Source organism: Mesoplodon bidens, assembly GCF_964165515.1.
Source record: "Mesoplodon bidens genome assembly, chromosome: 8".
In the NCBI taxonomy this organism is placed as follows: Eukaryota; Metazoa; Chordata; class Mammalia; order Artiodactyla; family Ziphiidae; genus Mesoplodon; species Mesoplodon bidens.
Window position 1 is genome coordinate 101,671,395 of NC_138165.1, and position 26,389 is coordinate 101,697,783.

A 26,389-nucleotide genomic window follows, 5' to 3' on the forward strand; every position below is an offset into this window, starting at 1 on the left:
AATCATTAGTCTAAAAGAGCTAGTCAAAGCCAATTAGAATATTCCCCTCCAGGATAAAATTTAGCAACCCTCAGCAAGCATATAATACCCATTGTGTTCTGACCACATCTCATCTCCCACCACCCACTTCACATGACCACACAGATTACTGGCACTTCTCTGAACTAGACTTATGTTGACTCCAAGCCGCTAGGCTTTTGTAAAGTTCCACTGACTGAATTGTCCTCCATGCCCATTTTCCCAAGAATATCTCTACATAACTTTCTTTTTTATTGTATAAGAACACATTTTAAACAGAAATCCCAATATAAGCAGTTATTATCACATCCGCTCAATGAAATCTTTTCTAATAACCATTTAAACTCATTACACTTGCATACCTGTCAATTCACAATTTAACTTACCTTTTAAACAATTTGCTTTACAATTAACAAGCCAAATAAAATGACCTCTTAGAACGTAATCACCAGAGAAAATGACAAAGATCTTATCTAGGAGCAAGGTAACACTTAAAGGGATTTTCCAATGGCTTTATTTTTATTGGAATATAGTTGATTTACAGTGTTGTGTTAGTTTCAGGTGTACAGCAAAGAGATTCAGTTATACATGTACATGTATTCATTCTTTTTCAGATTCTTTGCTCACATAGGTTATTACAGAATATTGAGTAGAGTCCCCTGTGCTATATAGTAGGTCCTTGCTGGTTATCTATCATATAGAGTAGTGTGTGTATATTAATCCCATGCTCCTGATTTATCCCTCTATGTCACGTTTCCCCTTTGGTAACCGTATGTTTGTTTTCGATAACTGTAAGTCCATTTCGGTTTTGTAAGTAAGTTCATTTGTATCTTTTTTTTTAAATAAGAGTCCACCTATGAGTGATATCATATGATATTTGTCTTCCACTGTCCGACTTACTTCACTTAGTATGATAATCTCTAGGTCCACCCATGTTGCTGCAAATGGCATTATTTAATTCGTTTTATGGCTGAGTAATATTCCACTGTATGTATGTACCATATCTTCTTTATCCGTTCCTCTGTCGATGGACATTTTGGTGCTTCCATGACTTGGCTATTGTAAATAGTGCTTCAATGAATATTGGGGTGCATGTATCATTTCAAATTATGGTTTTCTTTGGATATATGACCAGGAGTAGGATTATTGGATCATGTGGTAGTTCTATTTTTAGTTTTTTAAAGAACCCCCATACTGTTCTCCATAGTCTATGTAACTTTCAGGTCCTAGCTCCTGTGATTTCTCCTGGTTTCCCAAAGGAAGTGTGGATTTCTTTCCCCTCTTTATGTGACTCAATTATAAAAATCACCATCTTGTATTATAATTGTTAAGAAATTTGTTTCATTCTTTTGAATGTAAAAGGAGGTAGTTTTTAATTTAAGTTGTATTTTATCCCTAGAGCCAACAATGACCAGAATATAGTAGAGTTCAATAAATGCTGTCGAATAAAGGGGAAGAGTCATATTCTTTTATCTCAAACTTTGCTGCATTGAAGCATGAAAAGTGATGGCATTTTTCCCAGACAGAAAAATATCACAAGATTTTTGGACCCAAGTTCATTTTTGTCCTCAAAAATTTGAGGATAAAAGTATTGCTGGGCAATAGACATTGTCATGCAGTTACCCTCTCAAAGTCATGGCCTTTTCTAGAAGTTCACGTCTAAGGGCTTAGGACATAATCCCACCAGTCTTAAAGGTAATACACTCTTTCAGGTGAGAGGAATTTCCCCCTTGTTTTAACAAGTGTGATCAGCCCCCTGGAAACATTTGCAAATCGCAATCAAAAAGGGAGCTTGTTATAGCACACAGCAAACTGCCACATGCATGATATCACGTAGAGTACAAAGGAAATATTATAGGTATGACCAGCTCAAACATCTCTGCCCTAATATTTCCAACAGATGTGGGGAATCTTTCCTCTTTTCATAATGTGGTTTAGATGAATGTGTTATGTTATTCCTTAGAATAGAAAGACGTTTTAAACTTTTAAAACATGTGTGTGTATATATATATATATATATGTGTGTGTGTGTGTGTGTGTGTGTGTGTGTGTGTGTGTATCACTAGGAAGATATAGATATATGTATATGCCTGTCTTGCATACAATAGATTTACTAAACAATAAAATGATCTGTTATTTTGACACTCTTACAGTTCTTTGCTTTGTTTTTTGTCTGTCCATACTCATAACCTAGGATTAAATGAGACCTTTCAAATAATTGCTCCAAGAATACTTTAAAATTTTCATTTTCTCTAGGCAATTTGAGAACGTAATATCTTTATAAGGTAAGTTTAAGATCTTACAACATTTGTCTAATAGATCTGAAGCAGAGAGGAGTAAGCAGCCCACAAAAGTCCCAGAGTGTTTTAAAACAACTTTCCTTCCAACATCTCCAAAGTAATTATACCTGAAAATACCCCTAGGCTCAAGGAGTGTGCATTATGTAAAAAACCTGAAGGAAAAAGTTTAAAAAATACTAAATCCCACATGTGATTTAACAAGTGATACTGAATGACCATCTATTTTCTCAGACTTATGAGAGTAAAATTATTTTCCTCTACCAATAAAGCTTTATGTCTAAAAGTAATGTAATGCCACATCCATGATTAATGAAATAAAACTTTAGTTTTATATCTATAACTATGTTTTTGTATACATGCAAAAATAATTTTAACAAAATGCTTTGATATACAACATTTCATTCATTCACTACTTGGTTTTGTACAAGAGCTACATACAAGATGCCATGACAGATGTTGCTATTATGGCTAAAATATACAGTCTACAATATACAGTCATGGTTACCAAAATTTACAGATTTTAAATATCAGATATAAGACATATCCAATAATAATGATAAAACATAGGATTTGGTAAGAATGAAAGAAGAGGCACAGACAACAAGCACTACAGGCACTCAGAGGAAGATGACAGAGCAAGGGAGAGTCCATGGTGGCCTTTGCACTGGACACTGAACTATTGGGAAGATTTCTGATAGAATGAGATGGCAACCAAGCGTTATAAGCAAAAGGAAGAGTATGAGTAAGAGTACATGGCTAAAGGAACACAAATCATATTCAGGAGTCTGCACATACTTTGAGAAAAAGACATCTCCAAATAGCAGTTCACAGACCAGATTCAGCCCACGGATATATTTTGTTTATTATCCAACACATTATTTTTTTAAATCAGTTGACAACGCTTAACACTTCTTAAATTTCACATAAAAGTCCAAATTACTAGCATTTTGTTAAAAATTTAAAGATCCAGCAATAGTCAGCAAATATTTATTTCCCCAAGAACACCATTGGCTGGAGCTTAGTAAACATATTTAGACACCCTCTTATTTACCATAGTCCTCACCTCTCCCTGTAGTCTCACAGTAACCAGGATACTAATTTCCATTACCCAAAGGGTACTATACATGAATAGATGACCTCATATATAAACCCATTCATCTGAAGAGATGTTTAGGGAAATAGTGATAGATAATATTTGGAAGTAAGAAAAAATCCAAATTATGGAAAATAAAATAGCATGCTAAGGAGTTTGGATTTAATTAACTGAAATCAGAAAGAAAACTTCAGAATAAAATGATCAAAGTAGAGTCTTAAGGAATTGTATGTGGGAGCGAGGGAGTATATCTTAGCACACACAGAGAGAAAGCCAGTAATAATAATCAAGGTCACCATTTATTGCAATCTACTGATCTTTTGAAAACTATTAAAACAATATGCATCATGCTCAAGATTTGAATCTTAGCTCTACCTCCTTCTAGCTGTGTGACTTTAGTAAATTATTTAACCTCTCTCAGCCTCAGTTTGGCACACAAGAAATAATACCTAATAATCAAATTTAAAAAATATATGGAGCATTAAAAGAATTAACCCAGTTAAAGTGCTAAGAACAGTACTTGACACATAGAAATAGCTCAACTACTGGTAACTATGATTTTTTAATTCTCAAATTCAAATATATTATTTTTTTCCATTTAATGGGAGAGGAAACTGATGTTCAGTAATGTTAAATATTTGCTCAAGGGAAATAGACATCACATGAAAGAGCCTTATCTCAAAAACAGGCTAGAATCTGGACTCTATATTGTTACTTCCTACTGAAGAAATTTAGGAGAAATCTCCTTGACTTCTCTGAGTCTCTTTTTCCAAATTCGAGGTTGAACTGGCTCATTGAATGAGTCCTTCACAACCATCCCATCATCTGGTTAGAGGGACCCTCCCCTACGCTCTCTCCTTTGTCCACAGCATCCCCATCATGACAGCCAGGACAGGCTGCGTAGTTGAGGCACATACATACAGCCCCCTCACTTGCTGACCACTCATCTATGTGTATGTTTTTTGTTTTTGCTTTTTGCAGTACACGGGCCTCTCACTGTTGTGGCCTCTCCCGTTGCGGAGCACAGGCTCCAGACATGCAGACTCAGCGGCCATTGCTCACGGGCCCAGTCGCTCCGTGGCATGTGGGATCTTCCCGGACTGGGGCACCAACCCATGTCCCCTGCATCGGCAGGAGGACTCTCAACCACTGCGCCACCAGGGAAGCCCCTACGTGTATGTTAATGAGGGGAAAATGTACTAGTCATCCCTATTTCCTGAGAATCTTAGTTCACTTCATTGCACACGCCCAGTATGCAATAAATTTGCTAAATTAAGTGAAATGATCAGTGGAATGCCAGGTTCCATCAACCATAGAGTAGAAAACAAAAAGGAATATTTGCGGAGAACAGAAGTGGAAAGAGAATTCCAGATTTTTATAATGCTTTATCCCACTAACATTTAAGCATGTATTTATATACTTTTTAGATACTTAAATTGAGTTTGAATAGCATTAATAATTATATCAAAATTTTTAGCAATGATAAAGGGATACAACCTAATAAAAATTTTATGTGATTTGTTAAATCCATTTCATTTCAGTGGAATCATGCCTTCTCTACCTGAGCTAGGAGCATGTGCATGTGTGTGTGTGTTTGCACAATGATAGGTACAATATGTTTTATGACTCACATGGAGAAAAGTGCACCTATGAACAAATTGGATCAGGCACACAGATAAATGTAAAAGGTATTTTCAATGTTGCCCTAGAAGAAATACACTGAGACTTCAGCATCATCTACCCTTCAAAACAAATCTTAGAGTGAAGTCAGGAGAAGGAAAAAAATTAACCTACCAGGAGAAAATCATAATTTGAAAAGAAACATGCACTCCAATGTTCATTGCAGCACTATTTACAATAGCCAAGACATGGAAACAGACTAAATGTCCATCAACAGGTGAATGGATAAAGAAGATGTGGTACATATATACAATGGAATACTACTCAGTCATAAAAAAGAACAAAATAATGCCATTTGCAGCAACATGGATGGACCTAGAGATTGTCATACTAAGAGAAGTAAGTCAGACACAGAAAGACAAATATCATATGATATCACTTATATGTGGAATCTGAAAGTTAACACAAATGAACTTATTTACAAGACAGAAGTAGAGTCACAGATGTAGAATTGCCAAACATTGAACATTCTTATAAGAGAGGATCCAATAAGTCCTACAATAGAAAAAAAACCTGGGTTCACTTGGTTTGACCCGATATTTTTCAAGCATGTTTAACCATAATCACTTTCTTTTTAACTACTTATTTGTAATTAATTAACTAATTATAACCAATTGATCTCTTTCTTTTTCCTTTTTTTTCTTCCTTTTCTCCCTTCCTTTCTTTCTTTCTTTCCTTATTTTGTTCTTCCTTTTACTTTTCCTTCCTTCCTTCCTTCCTTCCTTCTTTCCTTTCTCTCTCTCTCTCTCTTTTTCTTTCTAACATCTATGAGCATCCTGGCAAGATTTGTGTTTCTCAGGTCACATGTTGGGAGACACTGCTCTCTGATGGATACTAATTCTTCAAAGTTAGATGTTAGCATCCTCTCTGCCTTCTCTGATTCCCTCCATTCCCCAAATAAAATACAATCCATTACCATTTCCAAATAATTCCAGCAAGACTACCATTCTTCCAGGCTTTAGTTTAGAAACCTTGACTCTCACTGTTTAACTTTCCTGGATTCAATTTCTCAATGAGCCTTACTTTCCCCTTATTAAAAAATTTTTTTATATTTATTTCTTATGTTTATGCTTCATATTTATATTAGATTTCTATTTTCTTTATTTCTAATTTTATATTTCTATTGTCCCTTATATAAAATGATTCCCTGGACTCCCCTTTTTCCTCTCCTTCTTGTGAGCTTTCATCCTCTCATCAAAGCCTACTAGTTAAGGTGACAGCGATCCCACAGAAGCTGTTTGTCCTGCTCCCAGCAGGCTCATCTGGAGACTCAACTCCTCTGTTGTGTCTTCCTGATACTCCCACCCAAAGGAATCACACCCAAAGTTAACTGAGATAAACCCAAATTCCTATACAGATATTAGTTTGCCTCTAATCATTCTCTGATTGAGATGTTGGAGGGCTGAATTTGACATCTCAGAGAGATTACAACGTAATGTACCAGATCTTTTATTTTTCATATTTCACAATGTAGAGCCCCTCAGTGGGCACAACTTCTGTGTATGATGAAGATAATCAATGGTTAAAAGGAATAAAAATTGAAATTCCATTAGGCAGGAGAATTAAAATTTTTATTTAGTATATTTTCCTTCTTCCTAGACAAGTCAGCAGCATCTTCCTTATTTAAGGACCCTCCTGGGCAAGGCCAAACCATAGTGGTTAGAGGCCAGCTCAAAAGCCAGAAGTTTCAGAGGTCTGATATTAAGGAGGCCTTCCCACAAGGACATTCAGACTGAGAAACTTCTGGGCTCCAATTTCCTCAAAGGTGATAAAATGAACAGAACCTGAAGCAGGTAATAAGGATAAATCTAGAGCCAGAAGAAGGAAACACCCGGAATCACTCTAGGGGAATACATGGTGATCCACAGAAAATTAAGAGATTTCAAAGACATTTCTTGGAAAGTGGCACCAGAATTGCCCTGACAGCCTATTAAGCTGGTCCTTGTACTCCTTAACCAGCCCCAGGGTCCTTATTGTCCACAGGTTCTGGGTGCCTGTGTCAGACACCAATGCTTTTCTTCTAAACCTATGGGTGTATCAGCCTAGATTAGTCACTTCAAATCTCCAAAAGGCTTTGTCTCACAATTTTTCTTTAATGAAATTTTAAGCTCTAGTAACTGGTCTTATGAACTAAGTTCTGACAATGACTGTATAAGAAACAGTCCGGATCAATTGAGCTCATACTGAAATACTTTAGTTCCCTTTGAGTCAGAGATTCTACTTTACTTAAAACCAACAAGACTCTATAAACATAAGGAGGAAAGGATTTTATAATTAAAAGTGAACATTTCCAATTCAAGTCTATCATGTTCTCACAATTTGCTCTGTTTTGTTGTTCCTCCCATGAAGTTCATTCACCTATTTTATGCCAGGAATTATCCTCAAGGACAGAAGCATGAAGCTGAATACAAAATAGTTCCTGCCCTTAACTCACAATCAAGTGAAAGTGTCAAGAAATCTCAAAAAAATATAAGTCGAACCACAGAAAAGTGCAGATGTACAACCATTACTGAACTACAGAAACAGCCATTTTTATGGCTTAGGCTCATAGGGGTGTTTGCTTTAATAATAAAGGTGTATTACGAGTCCTGGTTGGTGTTGGGAATAGGGCTGGCAGTTGCCTTTTTTCCCCAATTTGGCTGCAAAACAAGGAGTGAGCAGAAAGGCAGTAAGAGGTGCTGCTAAGGAAACAGATAAAGGACAGAGTTTAGAGAGCCCTACATGCCATAATAAGAAGTTTGCACTTTATTCCAACAGGAAGTAGGAAGTCACTGAAGGGTTGCAAGCAGAGGAGTAGTATTAACAAGTATGTTTTTAAGAGATCCCTTCAAAAAATATTCAGGACCAATCATAGGAAGTTGAGACAGGAGACAGGGAGACAGGAGACTTGACAGTAATCCAGGAAAAGCATGATGAGGACCTAAATTAAGGCAGGGAAAGTTGATATGATGAAGAGGGAAGAGGTTCAAGTGGGACTTAAGAGGGAGAATCAGCAGGATTTACTGACGAATTAAAGATGAAGGAAAGAGTGAGAGAAATGTGTGAAAGGAAAGAAAGAGTCAAAGATGATCCCCACCCCCCAGGCAAGACTGGTTATGTAATTTATGTGCAAAGTGAAATTGTTCAAAAATTATTAGGAATTTCAAGACAGCAACAGCTGAGCATTAAGCAAAGCATGGGGCACTTCTGGAGTGGCATTCACTCCACTGCACAGGTCACACGTCTGTGAAGCTGGCCCTGTTCCTAGGTTCTGACTAGCACTCGAGTAGACAATGGGACCGTTAATTAGGATCCGGAACATAGGAGAAGGAGGAGGTGGGGCAGGAATAAAATGAGATTTGTTTAGCTATGTTGATTTTGAAGTTCCAGTGGTGCATTTGAGTAGGATGTTAGTATAAGGTGGTGATTAAAGCAAGCATGTTGGAATCAGAAAGATCTGGGTTTAGGTCACAGCTGTTCCCCTTGTAAGCCATGAGATCCTGGACAAATTATCTAGATTTAAGCTTTGGTCTCCTCCTCTGTAAACCTCACAGAGTTAATAGATCAAATGTAATCCTATTTTAAAGTTCTTAGTCTAGTTCCTGATATATGCTGTCTGTAAAGTCATTCATAAGTGACACTTCTTATTATCATTAACATTATTATTATTATTATCATCATCATCATCATCATTATTATATCCAATAGACTTGGTTGTAAGTCTAAAACAGTAAATCAAGTTTGGAGAATCATCAACGCACAGGTGGCTCAAAATAACAGCAGTGAAAGAAAATACACAGAAGAGAAGATCACAGTATTAACCCTGAAGAACACTGATATTTGATTCTGGACCTTATAGAAGCACAAAGCTTAAACAAAGAAATGAAATGGTGGAATTTCACAATAGAGACAGGACTGTGGAGAAATACTTGGGGACAGGATCTCCCAGGCAGGCAGTCATTTACTCCACTGACAGATCTCTCAGTCCCTCCCTGCTCTCCAGACATATGCTACAAAAGTTCCAGATGTTTCTTTTTCTCTCAAGTCATTTCCGTGAAAATTTCCAGTGTGATTCCTAAATTGTAAAAATCTGACTCTGTTTCTAAGAGAAAATGGTATCTGATTAGTTTTACAGCACTCCACAACTCCAACTGTTTAGGGAAAGTGGTCCGCCTTTCATTTCATCAAGAGTATCAACTGATGAATCTTTCATATTATATCAAACAAGTATCATTATTTAAAGGTTGGCTCCTTTTATTGACAGTTTAACTTCTAATCTTTAAACTGAAAAATACATTTTTAATTTGATTTTCTGAATCACCTTAGTGGCTTATGAATATATTCATTTTTCCTAAGTAAAGGGAAATGGAACAAAAATCTTGAAATGCTCTGCTAACTCCCTTAAATTTATTTAAGAACATAACTTGGGACTCTATTCTGTAACTGAAATACCCTTTCTGCTTGAGTTCTTCAGTTATGCAAGTACATAGTCTACTGGGTTCTTTAGCAATTTAGCATCTGGTTTTCAAGTTATGTGATTTTTTTTCCATGAATAAAAAGAAATTAAAGTTAGGTATCAGTTCACAAAATCCATGAACTTAACCATCAAACTTCGATAGGATTCTAGTAATATTTTCCACTTAATGGCTACAACAGACAGTGGCTGAGTGAGGTATGACCAAAAATAATATGCAAATGGAAAGCACATTGCTGGTTCAGGGTAGAAACAGACATTTTAATTGATTTTATTGACAGCAATATTTCCATTCCCTACAGTGGGTTATCTCTCCTTCAATCCCACAGTTCAACCCCACTGCCATACTCCTTATCCTCAGCACATAATTTGGCCAAGAAACAGGTATAAAGAATTAACTCCTTCCATTTCTTTTCCCTCACCTCCACAATCACCTGATAGCCACTCATCTCTAGTATTATCCTCTCCTTCAATTTCATCTTCACCGTGTGCCACTGACACTTTCTGTCCTCCTCCTCTGCTTTCTTTTTCTCCCTAACACTTATCATTTTGTAAGATGCTATATATTTTCCTTACCTTGTTTATTTTCTGCCTCCACTACCAGAATATCAGCTTCATAAGATCAGTGATTCTATCTGTTCTGTTCATCACTGAATTCTTAGCACCTAGAGCAGTGCTGGGAACCAAGTAGGAACTCAAAAAATATGTGTTAAATAAATGAATGTCTGGCCTCCACCTGCAACATTTTCCCTTCACATCCTTCAGTTGATGTTCACAATGCAGCTTAAAATTAGCTTTAATGATGCCTCTTCTGGCCTTCTTGTCTGGAATAGGCATCTCCTAGACTGTTAGTCTTTATCTTAGTATCTTGCTTCTTTCTTTCCCAATTCTGCATACTAAAGTTACTTCTTTTCTTTGCTCTCTTATTCAAAAGGTTTTTATTAAATGTCTACTGTGTTCCAGGGCATGTGATAATCACATGGGATATAACAGTGAAGCCAAGCAAAGTTCCCTGCCCACATGCAACACCAACAGTAAGGGGAAACAGATAATAAATAAGTAAATTATACAGTATTATAGAAGTTTATAAGTGCAATGGAAAAAAACAAAGCAAGTTAAAGAGGGTCAGGAGTAGCAAGGTAGAGAAATGGGAGAGTTGCATTTAAGTAGGGCAGTTCAGGTAAGCTTAGGAAGGTGATATTTAAGCAGGACTTGAAGGATTAGCTATAAGAACTAGGGAAGCATATACTCTAGACAGAAGGAACAGCCAGTATAAAAGCACTAAAGTGGGGCACAGCTTTTGTGTTCAAAGAACCCAAGGATGCCTGCATGGCTGGGACAAAATACAAGTTGGGGAGACTAGTAAAAATTAGTTCTGTGAGTAAAGAGGTCAGGAGTGGACTTTGTAGGGACTCATGGGTCTTCAGAAGGTCTTTAGCTTTTATGTTCAATTACATGGGAAGCCATTGGCAGCTTTTCAGCAGGGTGGCATGATCTGGTTTATGTTTACAGTGCCTGTTTGCTTGTTTATTTCTTGTCTCCTTCCTTATATGATGGCCTTTTAACTCACCACTCAGTATTCATTGACTAGCGTGGTACCTGGTATAATACATAAATATTTAAGTGAACAGGTAAACACATGAGGTTACCATACAATGTTTGCCATACATGGAGAACACAGAGTATATTTAGGTGAGAGATGGGAGGAGAGACTGAAAGAGAATTTAGGGATTTTTTAATGAGCACTCTGTATAAAATGAAGTTACTTAATTAGCATGAGATAGATATATACAAGTTAAGTTAAAGCATGTTAAATGTTTACTGACATATTAATTTGCAGCAACAAGAAAATATTCAAAAGTATATAAACAATATATATTTTCCATGTCAACTAGATAATAGATTTAGTTGGGTAAAGGACATACCTTTTTGTATTTGTGTCTGTGTGTGTACCTGTGTACGTAAATACGATCCTTTGCTGAGTGCTTTTTATGTGTCATGTGTGTTCTGAGTTCTAATTACATTATCCCATTTAAACTTCTTAAGAACTCTGAAAAGTAGCAACTTTTATCCCCATTTAACATATTAGGAAACTGAAGTTTGGATAATTTAAATAACATGCCTAAGGTCAGACATCTAATAAGAGGTAGAGCCTAGATTTGAATCTGGTTTTATGTGATTTTAAATCCCTTCGTATTTTCAAATTCTTTTCTCACAGATCTCATTGGACTCTCCCAATAATAATGTGAGGCAGAAAAAAAAAGACAAAATATTATTCCATCTAAGTGTATGTATGCACACAGACACACACACACACACACACACACACACACAGAAGAGAGTACTAAGGCTTGATGAGCTTAAATGTTCACATCTTGATTTGAACCCAGACCTTCTTACTCCAAACACATTTTGATTTTACTAACTACTTAAGAAATTAGACATTCTTTCATAACACAATCTACACGAAGTCAAACAAATATCGACTATAGCAGATGGTTTTTATTCCTTCAGGTCATCTGTGAACCAATCATCCTTTTATGTACAAGTCCTATGCCTATCTTATGGAAAAGACTACCTCCCAGTGTATAACTGGAGAATGCCAGCCTCCCCTGAAGCTAGGGCAAGACCTAGGCTCCTGCAATCACATGTGCCTTCCCTGAACTTTGAATTTTGAAATGGGGATGCAAGCAAATAGAGTGCACATACAATCCATTGTAATAAGGTAGGGGAGGCAGCAGAATTAGCAACTGCCTCCAGTTCACAGGGACACGAGCGCTCAGCCATGGCATTGATGGTACTGGCCACTTTGGCTGTACCCTGTGGTGATAGTTTATGTGTAGTTCTGGGGCACATTTTGAGATATTGTCCCTGGCTGCCTTCCCCCAGGCCAGTCCTGTGTTTCTCTTGGAGACTCTATGACCAGCCACCTACTCCCTAATAAATTTCTTTACTACTTAAATTAGTTTATTTCAGTTGCTTGCAGTTAATTACACCATTCAATGTACCCACCACTGGTCTAAATGATAGGTATTTTTCTGGGGGTCATATTTGACTGTTTAATCAACCTCAATCAAAGACTGTGTCTTTCCTGAGGTTAGATATATTTCAGAGAGCTCATATTTTTTTCAGTGAAGAAAATGCTTCGTCAGAAGGAACTCCAGCAAGCTAGCAGGAGAAAGGAATAAACATATCACAAAGCAACCAAGTCTTTCATCTCACAGTTCTTCTGCAGATGTTTAACAGACCTTCACTTCATTCCTTTTGTAATACTGTCCTGAAAAATAGGTTATTTCTATGGGGAAACCTTTAGGCATGAAATGCCTAATGACTGGAATGACTACAGTATTTTATGACATCTTGAAAAAAATAACTGAAACCAAGAGTATTTTGAAGTTAGCAGTAACAGCCAGTCGCTCTCAGGATATCTGTTTCCTTAATCTTCTACCTTCAAAAACATGACCTTTGGGCTTCCCTGGTGGTGCAGTGGTTGAGAATCTGCCTGTCAATGCAGCGGACATGGGTTTGAGCCCTGGTCTGGGAAGATCCCACATGCCGCAGAGCAACTGGGCCCATGAGCCACAGTGACTGAGCCTACGCGTCTGGAGCCTGTGCTCCACAACAAGAGAGGCCGCGATAGTGAGAGGCCTGCGCACCGTGATGAAGAGTGGCCCCTGCTTGCCACAACTAGAGAAAGCCCTCGCACAGAAACGAAGACCCAACACAGCCATAAATAAATAAATAAATAAATTTAAATCATATGAGCTTCTAAGAAGACCTATGATTTAAAAAAAAAAAAAATGACCTTTGATGATCTACTTTTTATATATGGGTGTGTGTTCATTTTATACGAATGTTTAATCAGCTTCAGGGATGCACTTCAGTTGGAAATCTGGAATTTTTCTCTCTGGATGCTTTTTAGAATTTTTTATTAGAAGCTGTATTTTCCAGAATGTCTAGGCCTAGAAAAACATCATTACAATAATTTGGCAGTAAAATTTAAATGTTTTGTAAGAGGGCTTCCCTGGTGGCGCAGTGGTTGAGAGTCCGCCTGCCGATGCAGGGGACACAGGTTCGTACCCCGGTCTGGGAAGATTCCACATGTTGCGGAGCGGCTGGGCCCGTGAGCCATGGCCGCTGAGCCTGTGCGTCCGGAGCCTGTGCTCCGCAACAGGAGAGGCCACAACAGTGAGAGGCCCGCGTACCGCAAAAAAAAAAAAAAAAAAAAAAATGTTTCGTAAGAGACACTAATCTTTATTTTGTTAATGAGCAGAAATGTACATAATTTTTTTTAATGAATGAATTTGGAGGCTCCTGAAATTTTCACTCTCTATAAATAAACTTTATTGTTCTTAATATTTTAGCCCCAGATCCTAGAAGATTAGTTTTGTTTTTGCTTTTTTAATTTGGTTGGTTTTTGTTTTGTTCTGTTTATGTGTGTGTATGTGTGTGTGTGTGTGTGTGTGTGTGTGTGTGTGGAAAAAGTAAAGAATGAGAAAAGAGAAAGAAAATAAAGAAATGTAAGCTCCAATCAGAGTAGAATAAGGGCTCTCTTAAAAGTGCTACAGGAGATCCTTGGCAAGTCTGTGTTCCTCTTTTGGCTGGACCCTGATAACCAACAAGACCTTCCTTATTCTACCATCCTTCATATTTATATCTGTTCTGCCTCTTCCTGTTCCTCACAGGTTTGCTGACTTTGCCTTACCAGCTTTCTATTATTTTTCTTTACCATGGCTTATAAATCAAATTAGTCTCCTGGTACCCGAACACTTGCATTTGGCCTAGGGACCCACATTCTCTTTAAAAATTTTCCTAGAGGGACAGCTGTTTATTCATTCTTTGTTCAACAAAAGGTTTTCAACCACCAACTACAAGCCAGGCATTGTACTAAGTGTTCTGTATCTGATGGTGAACAAAACAGACATGGTCTTCACTTTTACAGGATTTACAACACAATAAAGAAGAAAACTTTTCAGTAAAATAATACATAAACAATTATATATGTATTGGTACCTTCTATGAAGGAAAATAACAGGGTAGAGTAACAGAAGAAGCTCAATTTATGCTGAAGATTAGTGAAGGCCTATCAGAGGAGATCAAATGTGAGCTAAAATCTGAAAGATGAGAAAGAGCCAGCCATGTTATGAGTTAGCACAGGTGAAGTTCCCTACAAGGCCAAGAATTTGATGCTTGGGACTTAAAATAAGGCCAGTGTCTAGAGCAGTAAATGAAAGGGTAATCAAAGCCGAAGTTCTAGTGTAAAGCAAGGAACACACTACTTTGGGCCTGGTAGACCAAAGCTAAGAGTATAAAATAAAATAATAGGAATAATAAGAGTATAAAATAATGCAAAGAGTAATAGTAAGCTACAGAAGGATTTTGAGCATGCAACTGTTATTTTCTAATTAGTATTTAAAGACTATTTATAATGTGGAGAATGTATTATAAGAGGAGCTGGTTTATCTATGAACTCAAAATTTAGTAAGTTTTGTGTGAAATTCTACCCCCTGGGAAGATTTCTATTCCCACACTGTCCCTCAGAGCCACCCAGGCAGCAGGTTGTAATGCTCGTGCCAGTATATCATGTATAGTTATCTTTAACTCGGCTCTTTTTCTCATTTTGTCATAGGAAATTGCTCCTGAGACCATAATAGTATTTTGCAGAAGAAGCAGGTATTATAAGGATGTTAGTCACCTGTGCCATCAGGACATGCTTCCTTTTGATGAAGAAGTGCCCAGGGGGACACTTGACTCCTTGGTTCAGTCAATCAGATGACAGTGAATTGATGACAGAGAGAGCTTGGACAGCACCGTAACCCTGTGTTTAGTCTCTATGATGTCCCAGTAACAAGCTAGGGTCTCCTCTTTAAAATAAAAAGAAATTTACTTGCTGAGAAAGTATGTCTTTGCTCCAAAACTCTGTGGCGTTTGTCACAAGCTCAATACAATAAAGATATCTTCCACAGATACTGCATCAGATAGGCAAGGCCATTCCTATGATAAATAATCTCCAATTCTCACTAGTTTAACACAGTATAGATTTACTTTTATGTCCCATTGCAGTGCTAATCATTTGGGAGCAGTGGAGGAAGGAGCCTCTACTCCAAGTTCCTCCCATCTTGTGATTCCCCAAGTCCTCAGAAACCTCCCCATTCAGCAGACATTAGGGAAAGAGGGTTTTGGAGGATTTTGTCAGGTAGACCTATAAGTGATCTATACCATCTCCATCAATCCCATTGAGTAGAACTCATTTATATGAGTTTGATATGGATCTAGCCACAGGGAAGACTGAAAAATATAATCTAGTTGTGAGACCAGGATGAAGAGAACATGAATATGGATGAGTACTAATAGCTATTTGGCAAATATTTAAGCCCATTAGATCCAATGGGTCATAAGGGATTGGTGACAACATCTTGATTTGGTTCTAATTACATTGCTGTTTATACCCAACTCTGAGCTTTGCCAAGTTGAAACACTTCATTTTATCAAGGTTCTATATGTAATAATGAGCAATGGCTGCAAATTGCTAACCAGACCACATATAGAATAAGGTCTTTTCTAAGGCCCAGTGTTCTGTTGGCACAAAAATAATTTTACATCAGAGTTCCATTCTAAATCTTCAGACCATTCAATGCCATTATCTCTCAATGCCAATATCTCCCTGATATTTTTGGCCTCTATCCAAAATGCAAATCCTTTTGTGTTCCACTCCTTCCCAAACTCTTACTCAGACCCCATTTCTTCCAATTCATCATCCTTTTGAGGCCCTCCCTGCCAATCCATTTAAAGTTATCCTTGGGAAGACATGTTCCAATAAATGTTATTTCTATCATCATCATCAATTTGTTCACAAAAGATTTCCTGCACCTAAAATTGTTCCCAAGTTCACATTTCACTCTATTTTTCCTTAAGATAAAATTTTTCTCCTTAAGATTTTTCCCATCTTGGTTTCAGTCCACTCAGATAGAGCCTGCACATTCTCCCACTCCAAGTTCTTACAAGGCTAAGATTAGAGAATGGGGGTAGAAACTAGGAAGCGTGTGGAAATTATTCAGTAATTGCTTCTTGCCCATTGTTACTATACAGTATTATTAAGCCTACTCCTTAGAGTAACTATATCTCTTTGGGACCCTTGTCTCTCTCCTCATCACTGTCATCTACTTGCATTCTAATTCCTTCTCCACATTCACTAATGATTTTTTATCAGTAGGTAATGGTCTTCCATGAGGATAGACCCATAGTCTTGCCATCATCCTAGCTGACATCCATGTTCATTTTGATAGTTTTACTATGTTAGACAACTGCTACTTGATCTCCTCCATGTCAGTAATTTTCTTATCTTCACACCATCAGTTCCTATAAACATGGCTGATATTTTGTAAAGTTCCACATATTGTTCATTAAATTCCAATATTCCACTCTCCCACTACAAACATCATTTAACAAACTCATCTTTCCAAACCTCTCTATTTCTTACCCTCATAGAGACTGTCTGGCTGTTGTACCCATCAATGCTTCCTAATTGCCTGTACTTTCCATACCTTTCTAACCCATTTTCTTAGGCTTATCACATAAATATTTCCTTGTCCTTTCCTCAGACTTCTGTTTTCTTGCTTTCTTGCTTTCTCCACCTCATTTGCCCTGGAATAGTATAGGTCTGGATAAATCCAATTGCCTAACTTGCCTGTTCTTTATCCCAGATGACTGAACTCTGCTAAAGAATATCACTCAGGGATCTTGATGATGAAAACCCATATTAATTAATAATTTCTAAGCATGTACATTAATAATCCCAGCAGCCCTTCTATCTATCCTTAGCCCATTCATCTTTCCTTTGCTTCTCAGCAGTTGCTCTAAACTTCACTTGTTTCCTCAAAACTTCCAACCCATTACCTGCTAGCTTATTCATGGAAGCTTTGACACTAGCTAGCCAGGAAAGATTAAGAAGATCTATTGTTCATACAGAGACCTTCATTCCTCCATGAGAACATGGGAACTATCAGGATAAAAAGAAAAATTCTACTTATTAATTTGAAACTTTATTCCTCATTTCCTTTTGTCTCTGAAGGAAAAACTAAAACTTCAACCTTCCCTCTCCATAGATATTTTTCATTTACTTTTACATACAAGCCATTTTACATACAAGCAAACATTTCATTGGCTTTAGGATGTGCAATACAGGCACTCTTCCAGTAATGTATGTATATCAGCCCCTTTATCCCTCACAAGAACACCAAGAAAGCATAATTACTCCCCTTATTTTACAGTTGAAGAAACTGAAGCATGGGATAGTTAAATGATGGGCCCAAAACCACTCATCCAACAGAAATTTTCTCCTATGTTTAAAAACAAAATTGGCCCCAAGTTCACATTTCCTTCTATTTCTTCTCTCTCTTCTTTCCTTTATGAAATAATAAATGTTTCTAAAATAAAAATCTATATTAATACTATCCACTACTATAGCTCTTATTCATTAACATACTGCTATTCGTTTTTGTCCTCCCCACTCCAGTAAAACTGCTCATGCTAAGGTCATTAATAACACCCATAGTATCAGATCAGTGAAAAGACTCTGTCTTTCTCTTCTTTGCTTCCTCTTTTGTAGTTGGCACTGCTGACTGCTCCTTACTTCTGAACCCTTTCTTATCCAGTGGCCTGCATGTCACCTCTCCCATTTACTACTATCATTTTACTTATTCTCTCTTGTTTGCCCTTGTGAATTCCTCTTTCTCCCCTTGCATTTATGTTCATGTTCCACAGGGATCAGCTGTCAACTTTCACTCCCATCGTTCAATTATCTATCCTTCAGAAACTTAGACAGTTGCCAGCTTCAAGAATTTGTGTGACTGTTTGCTTAAAATAATCTCAAAACTATTTTTATGTATATCTTTATCTTTCTGTGACTTTCAAGAATGTATATAAATGTGCTATTTTGGCCAGGCTAAACAGAAGGCCTCTTATCCAGGGATGACCAGTAATAGATCATCTTTAGACCAAAGGTGAGGATAGGAATATCATCTGAGACATGATAAGTAGTATATGCTTATATGTCACATAGAAACTCTTGTCATTTTAACCCATAACCGGTTCAGGTGCGCTGAGAAATAGATGCCAAGATGGGATTACATGTGTAAGAGCTTTATTGCGAGAAAGGCCTATGAAGAATTAAGATAAAGGAAGCAGGAATAGACAGGAAAAGCTTTCCAACCACAGTGCAGGTCAGACATTTGTGCAAGAAGAGTGGGAAGAGAATTGGATAAAAAAGGGCTCAGACTATAGTGAAGTTTTGAAAATGTCTTGGTCAGGTTAATAGGAAGCTTGTGAGCAAAGAATGTCCATGAATGGACTCCCATTTATGGCAGGACTGCTATATCTAGCACTACTGCCATGCTTAGTCATTGGCCACGGTGTGAATTCCCCAATGGAGCCCAAAGTTGTGGTAACTGGAGATTGTTAGGTATTCCTCACAGCAGTATTCCTCTGTTCCTCACAGCAATTTTCTTGATGGAATAGATGAGAAATGCAACTCCATGGCCACCACATTTGTCTATCCAAATTCTGGTGTCTCCTCTGCTTATCTCTAAGAACAGGCAACACAGGACTCTGCTTCTGCCTTATACCCACCCCACATTAATTATGTTATATCTAAACTGCTTCTGATTCCATTTATGGTACCAATTAAGATGAACAACTAAAGTCCTCTTACCTGAAACCCTGTCTATAGTTGGCCAGTGAAGCATATCTCCACAAAGATTAGATCAGTCTTTTAGAATTAGAAAATTGTTGCCTTGGGAATTTGATTCTATCCTCAAGGGAAAATACAGCTGATATTAAATGCCCTGGAAAGATCAGAAGTGTGACTCAAGGGGAATGTCCACTTGAGACAAAAGGAGGTTAAGAGAGACACATTTATTGTTTCAGGGGACCTCTTCTCCTTGTCTAGTTGAAGGTCAATCAAATATGCTCTCAAACATATATATAAATCCCAAGCTACAACCTTGAATTCTAGACACAAACAACCCAATCTTCCTGAATATGCCCACTTCTCACGTTTTGTGTCCTCTATCTTAATGATCCTATCGTCCATACCCAGTAGCCAGACTAGAATCAAAGGAACCATTCAAGACTATACCCTTTCAATCCGCCCCCACCTTTAATCAATCAGTCACCAAATCAAAAAGATTTCATCTTTCACATCTCTTCTATCCATCCTCCTCTCCAGTCCTCATCACAATTCACCTGGATTAGTGCAAAAGGCTTCTCTCCACTCCTACCTCCAGGATGGCTGGCTTTCCTTTACTGTACCATCAGAGTGATATTCCCAAATTGAACATCTGGTAATGTAACAGTTATAAGTCCTTCAGTGGCTTCCCACAGTTTTCAAGATCAAGTTCTAACAGTCTAGATAAGTGCCCAAGGCTCTAAATGATCCAGACCTGACTCTACCTCTACTTTTGTCTCTTCTTACTCCTTCAGACGAATCCCTCATTCCAGGCAAACTAAATACTTCAGTCCCTTGAACCAACATGAGAGTTCTTGGGTCCATTTTGTTGTATATGCTGAGTCCTTCAACAGGACAGTTTTCCATACCACCCTTCCCATGCTAAGCCTTATTCTTCTCTAAATCTCTGGGAAGACTGTTTTGAAGACTCTCCTCTTTCCTCTGAAAGCACTCACCTATCATCACACTTACCCCATTGCATGTTATAAAAAGCTTAAATGGTTTTCTGCAATCATGCTTAACTCTTGAGGGAGTTAACTCATTCTACTTATCTTTATGTCACAATACTCAATAAAAAGGGTCAGACAGATACTGGTCATTAAATAAGTGTTTAAATGAGATTCTTTTAATAGTCACCACAACAATTCACCTTCTGGTTAAACTGTTAGTGGTAGACTTTTCAAAATTTCTGTAGTTATCAAGTACATAACAATAAAATGTTTCATAAATAAAAATGGGTCAAATCAATTATTTGAGACTAAAAGCCAAAATATTTATTATAGTCTAATTGATTTTAGAAAATATAAATTCAGTCATTACTCAGCAACTCCTGAGGATCTCCAAGTTTTTAAAATCATTTCATCTTAACTTGAACATTAGGGTTTTCACTGACTTCTGCTATCAACAAGAACAGAAACAACAAAGACAAACATATTTTAAGTGTAGCAGAAGGAGGATGCAAATGCCTTGTGTTTTGTGATCATTTTTGATTCACAAATGTTTCTTTGCAGATTACAAATACTTAACCTTAAGTTAGCCTATGGAATCTTAAAAATCACCTGGCAAAAAGTATATAATTATTCCTATGTTATAGTTGAAGAAGCCAAGACCAGAGAAATCACATTTACAGAAAGTGACATATCTATCAAGTGTTTTATGTGTTACTCCCCATGCCTACCTTCTTCACTTTTGATTGATCATGATTTTATACATATAATTTTCAGTCACTCATTAAACGTTCCTCAAACATTTAATACACAGCTAATTTAGTAGAAGGAGTAGTCCAACAGGACACCTAATTATTTAAAAAAATAGAGTTCAGTGGTTACTAGCACAAACTGCAGAGAGCTGAAGCCAGAAGTTCCTCACTAGCTATGTGGCCTGGACCTTATCCACTGAGTGCCTCAGTATCCTTATCTACTAAACAGGGATGATCCGTAGTACCTTCCCCATAGGGCAGTTCTGATTATCAAATAAGTAGATAAATATAAAACACTTAGAATGATGCCTATACAAAGTAAGTGTTAACTATCATCATGTGATATCAAAAAATAATAATTCTGTGGAAATGACAACACTTGAGATCAAATTGCATCCCACAAAAGTTGTGTTTACAGCATAATTCAATTTTTTTCCAACTAAACAATGCCCCTTAATGTAACTATGCTTTCCAAACCAATGGCTCTCATTAAATCATGTTTAAATATAGATACAAAATGTGATCACTTAGACCCCCCATCTTAAATATTATCAATATATCTATTAGTTTTAAAAACATAAATACTTTTTTTAAGATCTTTGTTTATATTTTGAGAAAGTTTTATTTTTCCTTTCTTGGCTAAATGGGTGATTAATATGTTGGCTGTACTTTGTTTCATATATTTTAGGCATGTGTAAGAAAAGTGAAAAGATGAATGTTTCATTTATGGAGCTTAATGCTTATTGACATAAGTAATAATTATCATAATTTATATTTAGATGTGACAAGTATCATAAACAGAAAAATAAAAGATTCTGTGCAATAAGATTTTTATTCTTTTCATCACCCATGTGTACATATACACTTAAGAGCTATATGTAAAGACTAATATTCTACTTTATTAAATATTATAATAATTTTTCATGATGTTATACCAGTTTATAAAGATTAATTAAATCAAATTTAATATTATCATAACATAATAGAAAATATTTTGTCATAAAATAGAAAGCATTATTAATATTTCCAAAAATACTTCTATTACAACCTTAAAACTCAAATAATTATACACTTACTTAAAGTATAAGCAAGAATAATCAGATTTGGGATATTTATTTAATTTTATAACATCTATAGTATTGAGTAAATGATAAGGATTAAGAAAAATGAGTAGAGAGATTATAGCTTGGACAAGTCTTACCTCCTTTTGAGGGGACAGGAAGAAGGTGATGGGAAACAGGCGAGGCAGCTAAGAAAGGAGGCAAGAGGGCTGAAGGAGTAATGGGAGGAAACAAACATCTGTTTCAAGGAGTGTATGAGCTGTCCTAACAACTCTACAAATATTTCTACCAAGCAACGGTTGAATTCCCATGAAGTCATGGCCAAAACACCCAGGAGGGAGAACGAAGAAAAGTGAGAGATATTAATCAAGGCATTCCATCACCAGCAATGGGGAAACGGCAGCATTTTACTCACAAGAGGACCAATCATTATGAATAGCTATCCTGGAAGAGCTTGCAGAGCATTTAGGCTATTTAACTGACCAGTGAACACATTTCTTCACCATAGTGATTTAAACAAATGATTCCCATTAAAAATATGTCTCCCTGACACTCTCGTTTTAGTCATCTAAATTTGGTTATTGGAGACTTTGTTGGGTTAGACATGAAAAGCAGGTATATAATTGTTAAAAAAAAAAAGTAATATTAGCCTTCAGGAAAATGAACTAGAAGCCTTTTGTGAAACAAGCGAGGACTTACACATTTTTTATTTGCTCTTTTTCATACTGATTGCTTTGAAAAAGCCATCTCCTTTTGGTCAATATGTTCCTTCCACGTTGTCCTGCTGGAAAAATCCTCCTTATTCTTTAAAACGTGGTTTAAATGTCACTCTCTGACAAAAGCTTTGTCTAAATTCTGCAGGCAGCATTAACCAAATCCTTCTCTGTACATTGTCCACATTTTTATTAGGACAGTTGTCATACCACTGTAATTATTTCCAGGTTGGTCTGTCTTGTAGACAATAGGCCCCTGGAACGTATGAATGAATAGTGAGAAATTGAATGGTTGGGATGTGTTTCAGAAGGGGAAATTATGCTTTTGGTTCATTTAACTCCAAAAAAAGATCTTTCTATAATCTGGGATTTGTAACACTTTGGGTTCACTTTTTGAAAAATAAAATAATTGGGGACAACAGGTGGGTTCAGTTTAACTAACCTAAAATTCACTTTTCTAAGTCCATGTATTCATTTTTCTTTCTTGTTCGTGTCAATAGCATGCTTTGGATCAGTGATCCTTTTCCTTCATTCAGATTTTTATTAACTCCTGGCAATTTGCTATTTAGTTCTCTTTGTTGTTCTGCTTGCTAGAGTCTTATGAATAGTGGATGCCTGCTCTTCTGGGAAAAAAACACTTCATAGAGCTCCCCCATCCTGCTTGACATGTTGAACAACACTTAATTTGATTTGCTGGAAAGAAGAAAATGCTGTTCAACATGTTTTCCCTCCTGAGATTAATCTAGTTAAGTGTGAGAAAGGAATGGGGTGCTTAACACTCAAAAAGCTCAAATTATCCTGAAAAAAAATGAAATTTATGGAAATTTTAACTCATGTAAAAAACAAACCTTTTTCTCCTACTTCATAGTCCAGAAACAAAGAAGTATGGTGATCAAAAGAATAAACAAAATTTCTCTCTTCTTCTTTAATGAAGATTTTAAAAATAGGAAGCATTTTGTGTGAGATCATTAAACTATATACCCATGGAAGCCTTTTTTTTTCTTAAATGCTCTCTTTTCTATTCATCAGAATCTCGTAAGGTTGACCTTTTGCATGCAAGCTAATTTGAATATCTTCTTATGGACTTTTTCTCAATTCCCATTCCAAAGGAAAAATTATAGAGTTTAATACATACAGTGAACACTAATCAATGACAAAATTAAGTTCCAAAATAGTGACTGGTTTTTTTTTAATGAGAAATCATAGGCAAATATTGGTCCTGCTTTTCTGATAATAGATTTAATGAAAAAAAAAGTATCTAGAAATTATATATGTAAATATTCATTCAACAAATATTTATTATATTTCTAGTACGTGACACACCATAGACACACAGGGAGCAAAACAGCCAAAAATAGAAAAATTTTCTCATATGGAGCTTCCAATCTACTGAAGAAAAACAAAATGAAGATAAATAAATAAGGGGTGTGTGTGTGTGTGTGATATTAGATGGTGATAAATTGGTAAGTACTAAGGAGAAAATTAACATGAGAAGAGAATAAGAAGGATCAGATTTCTTATCCTATTTTAAATAGGGTTATTAAAATATATCATAAGCATACATAGTGTGATCAAATATAGGAAGCAAAAAAAGCCAGTTGTCATCTGTTTGTCTTAGTCACTTGAAATCTGGGCTTTGAATTTGAACTGTGGATAAAATGAAGAGTAGATATTGAGTCCTTTCAAAGACCCCTGATCACTCAGAGTGAACTGGAGATTCAGTAACATCTCTTGAGCTTAACTTCCGTAATACTAAGCCAAATTTGATCAAGTCCTGACAGAGCACAGCCAGAGATGATAGGTGTCCTTTTAAACAGTGGTCTCTTTTCTTCCATACCATGATGTCAAGTCAACGTTATAGCAGAAAGGAAGTATCCAAGAGAGGAAAAAATATAAGGTAGGAAAATTTCCTCTCAAAATCCAAGGAAAACAATAATTTGGCTAAAATATTACAGATGTCTGCTAGTAGAGTAACCCAATGCAAAGCGCTTTCTTGACATTAAACTACACTAATTAAATGGAATTTTCAAAGTTAAAGCTGTCACGCTTTTCAACCTTAAAGCAACCTTTTAAGTCATGTTCCTCAACTCAATATTCTACAAAGAAAGAAATAAGATGAATGGGATCAAAGAACGTGCTCAAGATTATACACATAGTAAACTGCAGAGGAAAAAAGCTCTTGGTAACTCCAATTTAATTTGTTTATTGAATTTTTTAAAGTATTTATTGAGTGTCTATTACATCCTGAGTCCCAAACTGAGGATATAGCTCTGAGGATATAGCTGAAAATAAGAAGGGCAAGATCTCGACCCTCACAAAGGTTTCCTCCTACTGAGAGGATACAGACAATAAAAAAGGAAACAGACAGGTAAGATGATTTCAGATATTGACATAAAATAAGGTAATGTGATCGAGAGTAATGGCAGGGGACCACTTTAGAAAGCATTAGAGCTTTAGACATCATTCCCTACTTGAGGAAATGACATTTGATGTGAACTTTGAATGACAGGAAGGAACCTAGCAAGTAAAGATTTAAGAGCAAAGCATTCTGAGGGGATTTCATCAAAGAAGGGAGACAGTAACCTGTAACTTAAAGCAATATTTAGTATGCTAATTTTTTAACTATCCACAATACTAGCTAATGAACTACTTATTGTCAGGATTTCAAGAAACAACAGTCTTTGAGTAGGTGATTCTGATCCAAAATGACACCAAGAAGAGTTTTTTTTTTTTTAAGAGATGTCAAATACCATCAATTTGAAGCTCACCTGTCTTCTAGTGACCCTTATATCAAATAATATTTCTGGATAACATTTCTTTTAAGAAAATAATATGCATTGGAACATAGCATCAAGATTTCCTAATAAGGAAACACAAAGAATACAAACAAACAAGCAAACAAACAAACAAAAGCTTAAAGGTTAGCAGGTCTGTAGTCTTTGGTATCCAGGCATGATTTATGTTACAAACAAATGCAGTAAGCCTGGGCCACAATACAGAAGTGAAAGCCTGATGAACTCAGAGAATTGTAACTTTCCCCAATAAATCACAATTACCAAACACCAGTGATAAATAGCTAGAATCTCAGAGTATTTACTAGCTCTCACCATTTGTTGGTTTGTTGACTATTTGACTCTTTCCTCCAGAAATTGGTGTTTTGTAGTTCAACCCCAATGTATTAATATTTAATTGTGAACCCTTGGAGACATCAGTTATGAAACTTGTAAAGAACTTATTATTATAAACAAGACTAGAGTACTGCAGAAAATTCTTCTCCATGATTCTTGCTTACATTCTAGAAGAAATAAAAGCCTCCAAAACAGCTTTAGATCAAAGAACAGATGCTTAAAAACTGAAAGAACTTACATGAATAAGGAAAGACATGTTGGTTCAATTTTCAATCAGAACATCTCCAAAAGAGAAGCTAAGTAAACTATGGATATGTCAAAGGAACATAACCCAAAAGAACGGGCGAAATATCAGAGTTATCAGTAAATCCAATCGACAACCTTTTTTGCATTGATATAAATAATTTTTCCAAAATTTTAGTATTTCATCCTTGCAGAATGACTGCAATAACATTTCTTTTTTTCTTCCAATCTTATTGAGATATAATTGACAGACAGGTCTGTATAAGTTTAAGGTGTA

The 26,389-nt window shown here is 36.4% G+C and overlaps 1 long non-coding RNA gene across 6 annotated transcripts in view; it reads right to left on the reverse strand.

The window, feature by feature from the left end:
• LOC308621430 overlaps positions 1-22,265 on the reverse strand; it is a 116,047-nt gene extending 93,782 nt beyond the window's left edge. For all 6 annotated transcript variants that reach the window (XR_014016455.1, XR_014016456.1, XR_014016457.1 and 3 more), the window contains exon 1: positions 22,169-22,265. This is a non-coding gene — a long non-coding RNA (uncharacterized lncRNA). The remainder of the gene's footprint in view (positions 1-22,168) is intronic.
• Positions 22,266-26,389: the final 4,124 nt, after the last annotated feature.